We start from the raw sequence: 12285 nt of genomic DNA, 5'->3' as shown, positions 1-12285 counted from the left end.
CGCTATATTTCAAGCCCATGCACGATTTTCTCACATCACTCATTGTTTCACATCTGCGATTCCAAATTTTAAGAATATAGCCTGCATAATGATACAAACTGTTAATTCAAAACATTAGCTAGAAACTCAAAGTACATGGTAAATATAGAAAGGTTTGTTATTTTCTTTAGGAGAATCGACTAACACACACATATATATATATATATACACACACACACACACACACAAATAACACGTAGCTTTCAACATATTTGGAAGGTTACAATCTAAGAAGGAAAGAAACCAATGTATTAGATCAAAGGAAAATTCGGTGCATAACTTCTCGCAATGTAAAAGAATATTGAAGGAAATATAGTGGACATATGTTATGATGAACGGTATTAATTAATCTCTGTGAATATAATCTTATATCGTTTTAGTAGGCCAATTAAACTTCATACCCATACCAGGTCGACGATATATAACACAATGATGTGCTATCCTTGTGGTTCGCTTCAAAAACTATCTAATCTCTTCATGCAACCTCTTAGGGAATTCCCAAAAAATTACCTATATTCCATAATTTAATCACCCTTCGTAAATAATATACTATATTTTAAAAAAATTATGCTCGTTTAAGGACATATTTTATTTAATGATTAGTTTAAATAAAATGTTACTTTTAAGAGACCAGCTAAGATGTTATTATGTATCAAATATTGGAATAAAGCACCAAGTTAGTTGTCATTCATCATCAGTTCTCTAATGGGAACTTTTTCTTTCGTCGATTAACATGTGATTATATGTCAACGGTGTTAAAGGACTGTTAGCTTTCAATAAAGAAAACAACGGGCATATGTAAACTTGTGTACATCTATTATTTCTAAACTTTTATGATAAACAATATACATTTATCAAAAATTAATATATTATCTTCTTCTTTTTTGACATTAATATATTATCTAAAAACACCTTTCTTAAAGCTTATAGAAAACATAAAGGTGGACCATCTAATAATGAAGTGTATGCATAAGAGTATAAAGCAAGCAAAGTCCAAAGTTTCCACTAATTTAGTGGACGTATTGTTTTTTCAAATATTACTTTAATCTTTATTTCTTTGTTTTTATTGGCTATTGCCAATTTAATACCGAGGACATCTATCTATGAGAGAATGATATGATATCGTCGAACCTCCGCAAATTTTATTAAGTGTATGTACTATACATTCGTTTCTAAACTACATCAATGATCAATCGACTCTACATGGAAACACGAACTACATAAGAAAATTACTATAGATTGGCACGGGCGTACAAGCTTCATTTGCCAACCTAAGATCTACGTCAACATCGCACAATATGAATTATCTAAACCCTGCTCTTATTTCATTATAATAAGTTCGATCGAAAAAGCAAATTTCCGTCGTATCGTACATTACTACATTGCATAATATTTTGTCGTCTATAGCTTATATATAATCTTATTTTCAAAATCCACGTAAGAAAATTATCTATATTAACTAATCAATAAAATATATGTTTGACAAAAAATATCATGTTAAATAGTTGAATTACGAAAACCCAGTGTTCAGTTGAATTACTCTTTTCCTGTGGTACCATTGGCTCGAATTGTAAAATTACTCTCTGATATATCGACCTGGTTTAGTTTTACCAAATTTAGGACTTGGTAATTATAAATTATAACGACTTTACAATAAATAAATTCAGGCTGAATTTTTTATAGATAATAACCAAATGTAATCAGTTTACATCAGAGATCTACCTTATGGTAGCCAATCCAATATATAAATCATAACGTGAAAAGCTGTCTAATGTAGATTTATTTATATATAACATGATATATAGTTGGAGTCTTTCCTGTGTAAAACAACATCAAATTATCTTGATTTTGAAAGAGAAAATCTAATAAAATATCAAAAGGAGGAGTAAAATTTAAAAGGTAAACATGAGAATAATAATTATACAGAATGTAACTTTTTGGGTGGGGGAAGATTAAAACAAAATTTATGGGAAGGATGAGTAAATTGAAAGGCTTACCCCCCACACAGAAAATAAAGGAAAACAACTTTTGTTTTATGGTATCATTTTGTTTTCAAAACTAAGGCAAAGGGTCAATGCCTACCACCTTATTTGTTTTTCAATGGTCAATGCTAAGTCACCTCAACTATCATAATTCTTTCACTTTCATATTGATTTCTTAATTTTATTTTACGTAAGAAATATTTGAAGAAAACTAACAAATATATAAAACCATGTTATTTTTGATGGTTGACGAAAATAAGAAAGAATTTTTTTTGTCACAAATTTCATTAATTAATGTCTAAAATGCTACAACAATTACAAACAGAGGTAAGCTCGACGGTAAGATGAACAACAATAACAGTAGAACAATAAAACATTGGATAGAAGTGTTACAAGGAGAGACTTGCTCGTAGTAGAGAGATCTGTAGATAATCTTCACTTGAATCCTTGAAACCGCAGAGAACTTCAAATAGTCTGAAACGACACTGAAGTACCCTAGTGAAAGAGTTTGGAAGAGGGGTAAGAAGCCGACTGAGGCTAAGGAACCCATCAAACGAATAAAATCAGCTCTAGAACCAACTATGCTGACCCGGGAGACTAAGTGAATCTCAAGTGATCCGGAGAGCAAGATAATCGGTAAGCAAGATAATGAGGCAGTTGAAACTATTTTCTTTTCTAAGACCATTGGTGAATTTGAAACTGAAATGAACATAATGGTTGACATTGCCGGAGCTTGAGCAGCCTGGTTCGGAGACTTCAATAAGGTAGCTAGGTCAAAGAAAGTTGAGCCGTAAACTCCTGTTCTAGAAAACTCGTCCGGAAGAGCAAAGGATGCATGTACTGAAAAGACGAGACTCATCGTGACAGTTATTGGCTCGTTGAAAGTGATGACGAGCATCGGCTTCCCCAAACAAACAATGACAAGCAGAAATAAGCGTGTGGCATGGACCTTTGGCGATGTAATTAGCAGTCGAGGCAGCGTGTACACAAAGGTCGGAAGAGATGAGATGTTCTTGCTGATAAGAAAGAAAATAAAATTGATAAAAACGGTAATAATGGCAGACCAGTTTGGAGAGTTTGTTTCTTTAACGAATCCATGGTTAGATAAAAGTGAATTTATTACCTAATATCAAGATTAGTTAATCGCAAAGTTCTCATTTGCACTATTTTTATCAGTCAGAAAAAAATATTTACTATATATTTTTACGTGTTATATATTAGCGTTTGCACGCACAAAAAATAAATATTTTCACATAGGTTATGGTTATGGACTTGAAACATAAAATTACAATTATACTTAAAACTGAATACTCCAAATAAAATGAAAATGTTAGAATTGAACCAATTTGATATATTCTGAAATGGAGAAAAGATTTTTAATGATAACCCCAAAGAATATTTTATTAAATATTTGATCAAGCAATTTGTCTCCTAAAAAGCTTTTTAGCAATAAATAACATGTTATTTTTGGTTGATATATGTTGAATTGTTGATAGTATGGAGCTTTCGGCTTACAAAAAAAAAAAATAGAGTAAGCATTGATGAAGTTACATTCAAGAATTCTGCACGTGAGGTTACTGAGACGGCAGATAGTCATAGTGAGTAAACTAAAGAGATAGAAAGGATTGATCACTTGAGAGTGCTTAAACAAAAGTTTCATTGCAACTAGGAGATTTGCCTTCATAATTCGCTTGATTTTGGTCACTTGATAGTCTTTAAGGTGTCATTCATTTACCCTAGATACTAGTTATTAACTCTGAAAGTTTTAAACGACCCAAATCTAATAATATTAAGAAAATGAATAACTTTTTCTTGAAAAAATAGTATTACTTTCTAAAAAAGATTAGAGGATGAAGTTGACAACATGAGCTGTAATTAAGGAATTCAATATTTGTGGCAAAGGGTTGTTAGATGATGGAACATTCACAGGTAAAATCGAAACCCGAAAGAGTTGTGTTAACTAAAACCAATACCGTGGAATGTGGAATGTGGAAAGTTTTATGTAAATCACTACTTAATTTCCTAAACATTAAATAATTTAGTTAAAAAGGACAGTTTAACCAGTCATCTAAGCATACGTCTAATTATACGTTTAAAGAATATAGTTTTGACTAGTTGATACAAAGGTAATAAGTATATTCAAAGTTGGTTGGTCGATTCAGACCCTTATAAATCTATCAAAATAGCAAAATGGTATAACTATTGCGAATTGCGAAATAAATAGCACATATCTGTATATATCGTAATAGTATACAACTAGTAACATATAAATATCACTTCGAAATTTTTATAATGTTTCTTTTTATTTAACTTTAACCAAAGAAATAAGAAAACCTTTGATAAAAAAAACTTAAACCCCTTGAATAAAAAAAACAAAATAAATCATATGCAAAGTACAAAAATTCTATTACAAATGTGGCTTTTTCATCGACGTATATCTTTATATTTATGTGTTTTACCCGCATATGCTGACATAATCTTCTTGCGAATATTTATTAATCAAAATTTTTAAATCAAACCAATACGATAAATTATTATTTATGTATTCAAAAAAACTAAATCAAACATCAAATTGTTTATATATGTTTGATAAAGTTTTTCACTAAAATACTCAAACATTTAAAATATTTTAGAAATTGATTGATATTTGATTATAAATTATTGTGTATCTTAATTTAAAAAAACTTATAATAGAAAATATTATTTCAAGATAACAACACAATATATAGAATTATCTTCTTCTTTTTTTTTTAAATGTGTTATTATTAATCTAAAATTCGTTTTTAATTATATAATAATATATATAAATTCATTAAGATATCAACACAATATATAAAAATAATTCCTTTTTACAAAATATGATATTATTAATATAAATTTTTTTTAGTTGTATCATAAAATATATAAAAATTCATTAAAGGTAATAATGTCATATCAGTCTAACTTTTAACGTGAGAGCTCCATTACGAAAAATCATTTCGCAAATAATAGTATATATATTTTTTAATTTAAATATGTAAAAATATTATTATTTTATATTTTTAAATAGTGTTTTCACGATAAAAACATACGGTAGAGTAAAAAGCACTTTTATAATAAATCTATTTATTTTCAGAAAATCTAGAGATTTATTGAATATGCTTTAATTTTATGAACATATTAATATTCTTATGTTAAAGTAATTAGTTAAAGAAACTTAACGCTGCAAATGCTCTCAGATGCCTTGAAATAGAAATTTATAAGAGAAAACTCAAAATCTCTTATTAATACTCAGATATATTTTTTTTTGGAACACATACAGATACCTAGAAATATAAATTCATCAGAGAAAACTTTAAAAAGAAAAAGCTTTTACCAAATCAAAATGAGAAACGAGGAATGTATGTTATCCTCAGGAAGAACATGAGCGCGTGAGAACAGTATACGTGTCTCATTTTTTCGGCGTGACGAAGCTGCTAAAGAAGTGGTTTCAGACATAACCTTTCGAAAATCGTGCCGTCCGATTGCTCCGGCACCGTAAACGGGTGACCTTTGTTTCCATATGAGGTAAGTTGAATACAAATTGTCACCGTATTTTCAAGTCGTTGGATCGCGTTCATTACTTTAATTTTTAATGTTTGTATCTTGTTTCCTACCGTATATTCCTCTAACCTAAAATTCGTCAATTACTCGTTCAGCCATTTCCTCATTTGTTTACTTTTTTTATTTAAAACACTAATTGTATTCATAACTTTTCTCAAAGACTGGATTACAGTTTAATTGAAAAATATGTTTAAAAAAAGACTGGATTAAACAAGTTACTTGTATTGGTAAACACACCATACATCATATACCAAATCTATTACAAACTAGTGATGCCGCTAGAACCAACACTAGAGAGTGGGTTATTAGAGTCGTTACCACAAGATGCATGGTCGGTTATGGTCAGGTCACAACCTAGTCAAACATTGATTTTGGCTTGCAAAATTTAAAATGTAATATATATATATAACCATGTTTCCGAAAAATATATACAAAATGCTTAATAAATGTTATAATCCCTAAATTCTCATAACTATTCCTAGATGATTGTCGAGGATGTGCTTATTAACTACAAGATTACCGATACGTTTTGCAAAAGTTTTGAAAGTTTTTTCATCCATCTAACTCCTTGATAAAAACAAGTTTGCCGGAGAGATAAGATGGACCTTGTTTGTTCTACTTGTTCTATACTAATTATAGTAATTTTACTTGCTTGATGTTTTTGTTTCGGACTGTCATCCTGTCATCACCTTTCTTCAGACCTTTAATATTCTACCATCAGTTTGGATAAAAAATAGGGTTATTATAAAGTTAGTTCAATACGTTATAAACACCTTTAAAGTACTGAATTATCCACAGTCCAGACGGACACAAACAGAAAAATAAAATCTATCTAATACTAAAAGGGTTATATGAGGAGTAGAGAGGGTGTCCACGTCAGATTAAAAAATCTACCAATCAGAAAAATTCAATTTGCCACGTCACAAGACCTTTCTCCTTTGGTCCTTCATTTGGGCTGATTCATCTTCTCCGACTCTTGCACTTTGTCGTAACCCACTCTTTATAATCTTAAATCCCTTTTTAATGATTTCGTTCCACACCAATTTGTTATGATCTTAATTTCTTTTTTAATGGGTTCGTTCCACCTCCTCCTCTTCTCCTTCTATCGCTTCATCTGATCTTAAATCTAATCGAAAACCTCCACTGAAGAAAGCTACAGCTACAGCCATGAAATCCACCGGAAAGTCTCCCGTCTCCACCAACAAGTCTCCTATGGCTGTGTATATCAACGATGTCTCACCCGGACCAGCCGATTGCAAAAGGTTGGACCGGTCAGAAAACAGGTATGAGTGATAATCCCCAAATTTTCTTACATCATAGTCTATACCAATGTCCCTAACTGCTGATTGGATATTTCCGTTTCAAAAACACTGTTTTTTTTTTGAAGATCGTAAGCCCAAACTCCAAAAAACTAGAAGCGTCGATCATGGAAGTCCATTGCTACAAAGCCTTGCATCCATATCCTTTTAAACATGATGACATCTGTTCATGCATGCTCCATCGCGGATTTACTATTGCGGTAAGTCATGAGTTTGAGTTTACCATTTACTTCCACGTATTGTACAATCTGACGTCCTTAATTTACCTGAAGGTGATTTTGTTTTCAGGGGACACAAACTAGGTTTTTCAGAAGCTCTGGCTTATCAGTCACATATGTTTCACAATAACACAGATTTAAGCTTTCACAGCATCGCCAATTGGTCTTGGTAAGAATATGTTTAATTCTCGAAGACATTTTGTATCATGTATATTTTTCCATAGTCTGTGTTGATCTTCTGTCTACAGAAAAACACTGACGGAATGCTTTTTATCACATCTCGAAACATTTGGATGAATCCTAACATATTTTTTCTTTTCTCTTTTACTGATTACTCTAGGATCTGGTTTACATACGTTTGTTCTTTATTTGGGTCTTGATGTTGCTTTATTTACCATAAAACCAAATGGCTTGAATGCAGGTTGATTTAAAAAGTTTTATATATGACAAAATTCATTTGCAGAGAATTCCTTCGTGGCTTAATAAACCTAGCATATTGCCACAGGTTCAGATAGAAACCATCCTTTGGGGTTTAGAAACAGTGCAAGGAAAACTCCATCTTTGCTGTATCTCAAGGGCAGGTGAAAATTCCATTTGCCCAACTTTTTACTGATAATTCAAACTTATTTGATGTTTGTTAACAAAGCTTCTTCCTGTTTATGATTTATTTAGGTGGGAGTTAATTAGCGGAGTGTAGATTTGGGAATAACTCTGACACATGAACAAATAAAAACAGTTTAGCAGCAAGAGATTGCTAATTGCTGCCTCTATGCAGCCGGCCCGAATGGAAGAACTGGAGACATGTTTTGGTGACGATAATAGATTCATTGCTAAACATGAAAATCAGATCAAAGGCTGTTTATTATCACACCTATTCACTCACAGTACCTCAATTTCTTTACAACTCTGCTTCTTGCTTCGGTACGTTTTATAATTCAATGCTTTTTCCATACTTATAGTTGTCTCTTTTTGGAATATGAATAGATAATATCATAATACATAAATGTGACCCAATTAGGATCAACTAATTTGTTGTCTTTCTCTAAGATGGAGGAATATTACATGGTTATGGGTCTTGGTAATCATATGTCGATATAGTAAATGTGAAATCCAACTCTGCTATTTTTATGGTTTCATTACGTTTCTTCCTCCTCTGCACTTTTAAGCCACTGTTTAGTTATGAATGTTGAGCTGGGATTTAGTGTAAGACATCCGGGTCAATGGTTCCAAGTGCAGATTGAGGCTCTAAGATACGCTGTTATAATTTCTTAATGTTCTGTAGATAATCCTTAGTGTTTTGCAATTTGTTTAGTCCTTTATGGTAAAAAGTGTCTCTTTGATGTGTTCTAATACAATGTTGCATAACGGTATTTAAGCAGGAGGTGTTGCATAAAGTTGTTTCTTATTTAAGTAGAAGTTTTGTTCGATTATTGTGGATTTGTAATGATTTTTACTGGTTGGTGTTCTTTTGATGAATTGGATGAACCAATGAATAGGCATGAGACCTTCTTATCATGTTCTTACAGGAAGTAGGGACGGTGGGCGTTTAGTGCAGACGATATGGTTCTACCGTCACCGTCCACCTCAGTAGAGGAGTCACTGGCATATTTCATTTCCAATGGTTTTGACGTTTGGTACATGACTACTTTTCTAGGTAACTTATCATTTTCCCCTTTGGATCCTTCTCTAGCTTCTTTTACAAGTCTAGGCTCTCTATTCATTTAGTTCAATAAAAGTTGTTCTGTCTTTGATCTTCTTAGATTCTCAGGTTCAAGCTAGATACGGGAAGTATGTCAAGTCATCATATTTGAAAAGGTGATCATCTCTTTGGAAGTGCTGGAATTAGTATGTTTACGGGTAAATAATTTTTCAGTGAAAGATCTCTTTTGGGTCCAAATCATAAATTAAAATTAAGCGTCTTTGGTTGATAAAAGGCATTTTATTTTTGTTTTTGTTTTTACAATACTTCTTTAACTCTGGACTGATGATAAAGATTCTTGGCCTGGAAAGACATCTAAAGTGCTGCTCATATATTAGTTGATGATCCATCGCTTATATCGACCCAATTAGTAATTCTGGTGTTGTGTTCCCTTTAATTTGTATATCCTTTTACGGAAGCTACTATCCACTTTTAATGTAGGCGAGAGCTGGAGATAGAGCTAGCATTAAAATTTTTATGGTCGTTGCATCTTGAAGCTAACTTGGTTTCTCTAATCTAGAAAACCACACTACTCATTTGACATAAAGAGGCAGAGGTACAATATATTTTATTGGTATTTTGTCAATTATTTCTTTTTAGTTTCGGGTCATCTCTTATATATTCCATGATACTGTATATAAATTAACAACGAAAATGAGAATTTGTGACATATCCATTGCTAAGCTAAGGTTTTATATATAAACTGCCTATCTTACAAAAGAGTGTCTTTTTTGTTGAAGATGTAAAGTGAACACCGTAGTTAATGTATACAGGAGCCACTCCAAATATACTCTCCACTCACCCTCGAAGCAAAGATTATAATTTGTCACATTACTTTGACTTTTTGTTTTAAAATGTACCAAAAACTCAAGTATTACATTCCATATTTGCATTTTAAGATACTTGACTATGCAGTTGACAGAACTTTATGAGGCAGATAAGAAAGCGTTGGTTCTAATCATGAAGTCTGCACAAATTCTTGACAAAATTTACTGTCACAGCAATACGGATTCAAAAGATTGGCCGAAGGAGGATGCTGATGCATCAAAACTGGACAGATTAAAATGGGAATGCCTCCTGATCGACAAAAGTCCATGGTGAGTATCATTTTCAAACTGTTTCGTCTAGCAAAGTCTGAATGGTCGTTTATCATCCACCTATCTATATCTAAGCTTACACTTAACTATTTAGTTTTCTTAGCTACAACAAAAGCTTAAGCTGATCGACCTATTTTACTTTTTATACGATGTTATTTTGTTTCATAGTTTTCTTTTTTGAACGTGCCTTCAAAACATATTGACTTATATGCTATGTGAGAATATGTGTATGCATTGTATATGCTGTGTAAACAAATGAGAGTTGACCCAAAAAAAAGTTAAAGCTAAAATTAACTTTTAATGCCAATAAACATTTATTACATATTTGAGCTAGGGGTTGAAACGGTGGCTATTGATGCAGCCAAAGACATGGTATTGTGCCAAAGGAACGATGGATGTTAAAGAACTTGTGACTTTACTCGCCAAAAACTCAAACAAACCCAACCTCTTCTTCCGGTCAAAGACTGTGCCACTCCTCCCGCCGTAAAGAAAGAAGTCCCGGCTGAAGGAGAAAGAGGCTAAGAAGGAAGGGAAGTTGGAGAGAAGAAAACAGAGGGTGGCTAGATGAAGAAATAAGTTGTTGACGACAGAGAAGAGAGAAAACGAAAAATGTTGGAGCTGGCAGAGAGAAGAAGGAAGAAGCCAGACGCAGTGAGGAGAAGTAAGGTGGTGGCCTAGGAGGGGGTGCCCTTGTGCCGATGGTGAATAAGATGCAATATGTGTATACATATCAAACGACTCAAATGTACGCTTAGAGTTATTGGATTAAAGGTCAAACTTATCAAATAAGTAGTCAAAGCTATTATCCAGGGTTAGGATACAATTACTTGAGTGAAAATTCGTGTTGTACTCTCATCAGACATGAACATTTTTAGAATAATCACCGGTGATAACCCTAACGATTGCGCTATATAACAAAACCATGCGCTTGAATTGTATTTTTTTTGTCAGCACACTTGAATTGTTTATATACGACACTTTAAGGGTTGAAAGTTGAAACCTAAAACATTTGTAACGTTTGTAAAACTTGGGTCACTAAGATCAATTTCAGAATATATAAAGATTAAATAAACCAGCTTAAATTAACCATGTGTAATATACTTTAAAACTATTCAAACGTTGTAGGAAAATTAATCACCCTCAATAAGATAAAACAAGAATCCATAAACATTAGGCGAAACTCCAAAGAGAAATTGCAGGAAAATTAGAATATATAAAAACAATTCTGCGTCACACCTAATAATAGGAAAATTGATTTCAACATTAAAAAAAAACACCAAATAACATTTTTCATCTTTTATTTTGATTGTGCTACTTATATTTTGATTCAAAAAGTGTATACATATTTTATAATTACCCGAAATAAGTGCTAAAGAGAAAAATTAGAAATCTATATTTAATAAAATAGTCAGTTAAAACCGACAAAAATATAACTACATAATATTTTAAGAAACTATACACAAACTCAAACAAAACAATTAACATAGTAGTATGAATGTCAACTTAAACCACAAACCTCCTTTGATCAGTATGTATGATTTACTTCTCACTCTCTCTCTCTTATTATTTCAAAATGTTCAATTCTAATTCACTTTTGAAAGAGTTAGTAAATATCGAACTTACAATGATGCTGTTTTTCTTTCCGAAGGATGTGATGTAAATACATCATTCAAAGAAAATCTCATCAAGAAAATATTAATAAAGGAACAACAAAATTTCTAGCTACTTTCTAAGCTTAAATTTTATAGGTCCATTGGACAAAATTATCAAACAATATCATATTTTTATACTACATATAATCACATACACCGCGCGTAGCGCGGAAACGGACCTAGTTTATTTAAAAAGTAGAAGCCGTGAAACTAAAGGTTCAGAAAAATAAAATTTATATACTGAAAATTAACAATAAAATAAAAAGCCACGCCAAGACGCCAAAGAAAATAAAGGGGTACCCAGCGTGGGCCGACAACAAAGTGGTGGGTCCTACTCTGAGCTGAGATCGAGAATAAACGGGCCACCACGGCCCACTAGTGAATAATATATTGTTGCTTTAAGAATTGTATGCTGTACATGATTTAAGAATGTTTATGCAGTATATACGGCGGCCCACTTTTATGCCAAAGTTGGGATCTTCGAATTAAAATATTTCTAAAAAGGCAATATTTGTATTTGCATAATTATTAAATTCTGAAGATGCAAGTGGAGCTTGTAGATGTCAATAGTCTTCCGTGACTAACTAGACGATGAAGTTACTCATGCTGGATGCATTAGTCGTTACTACAAAAAGCATGCGGAGTGGTGGGTTACCATGTGGATGCAAGATATGCTGAGATGGAGAAGGATAAACTG

The sequence above is a fragment of the Brassica rapa genome, chromosome A08 (assembly GCF_000309985.2).
Source record: "Brassica rapa cultivar Chiifu-401-42 chromosome A08, CAAS_Brap_v3.01, whole genome shotgun sequence".
NCBI lineage: Eukaryota > Viridiplantae > Streptophyta > Magnoliopsida > Brassicales > Brassicaceae > Brassica > Brassica rapa.
This window is presented reverse-complemented; position numbering follows the sequence as displayed.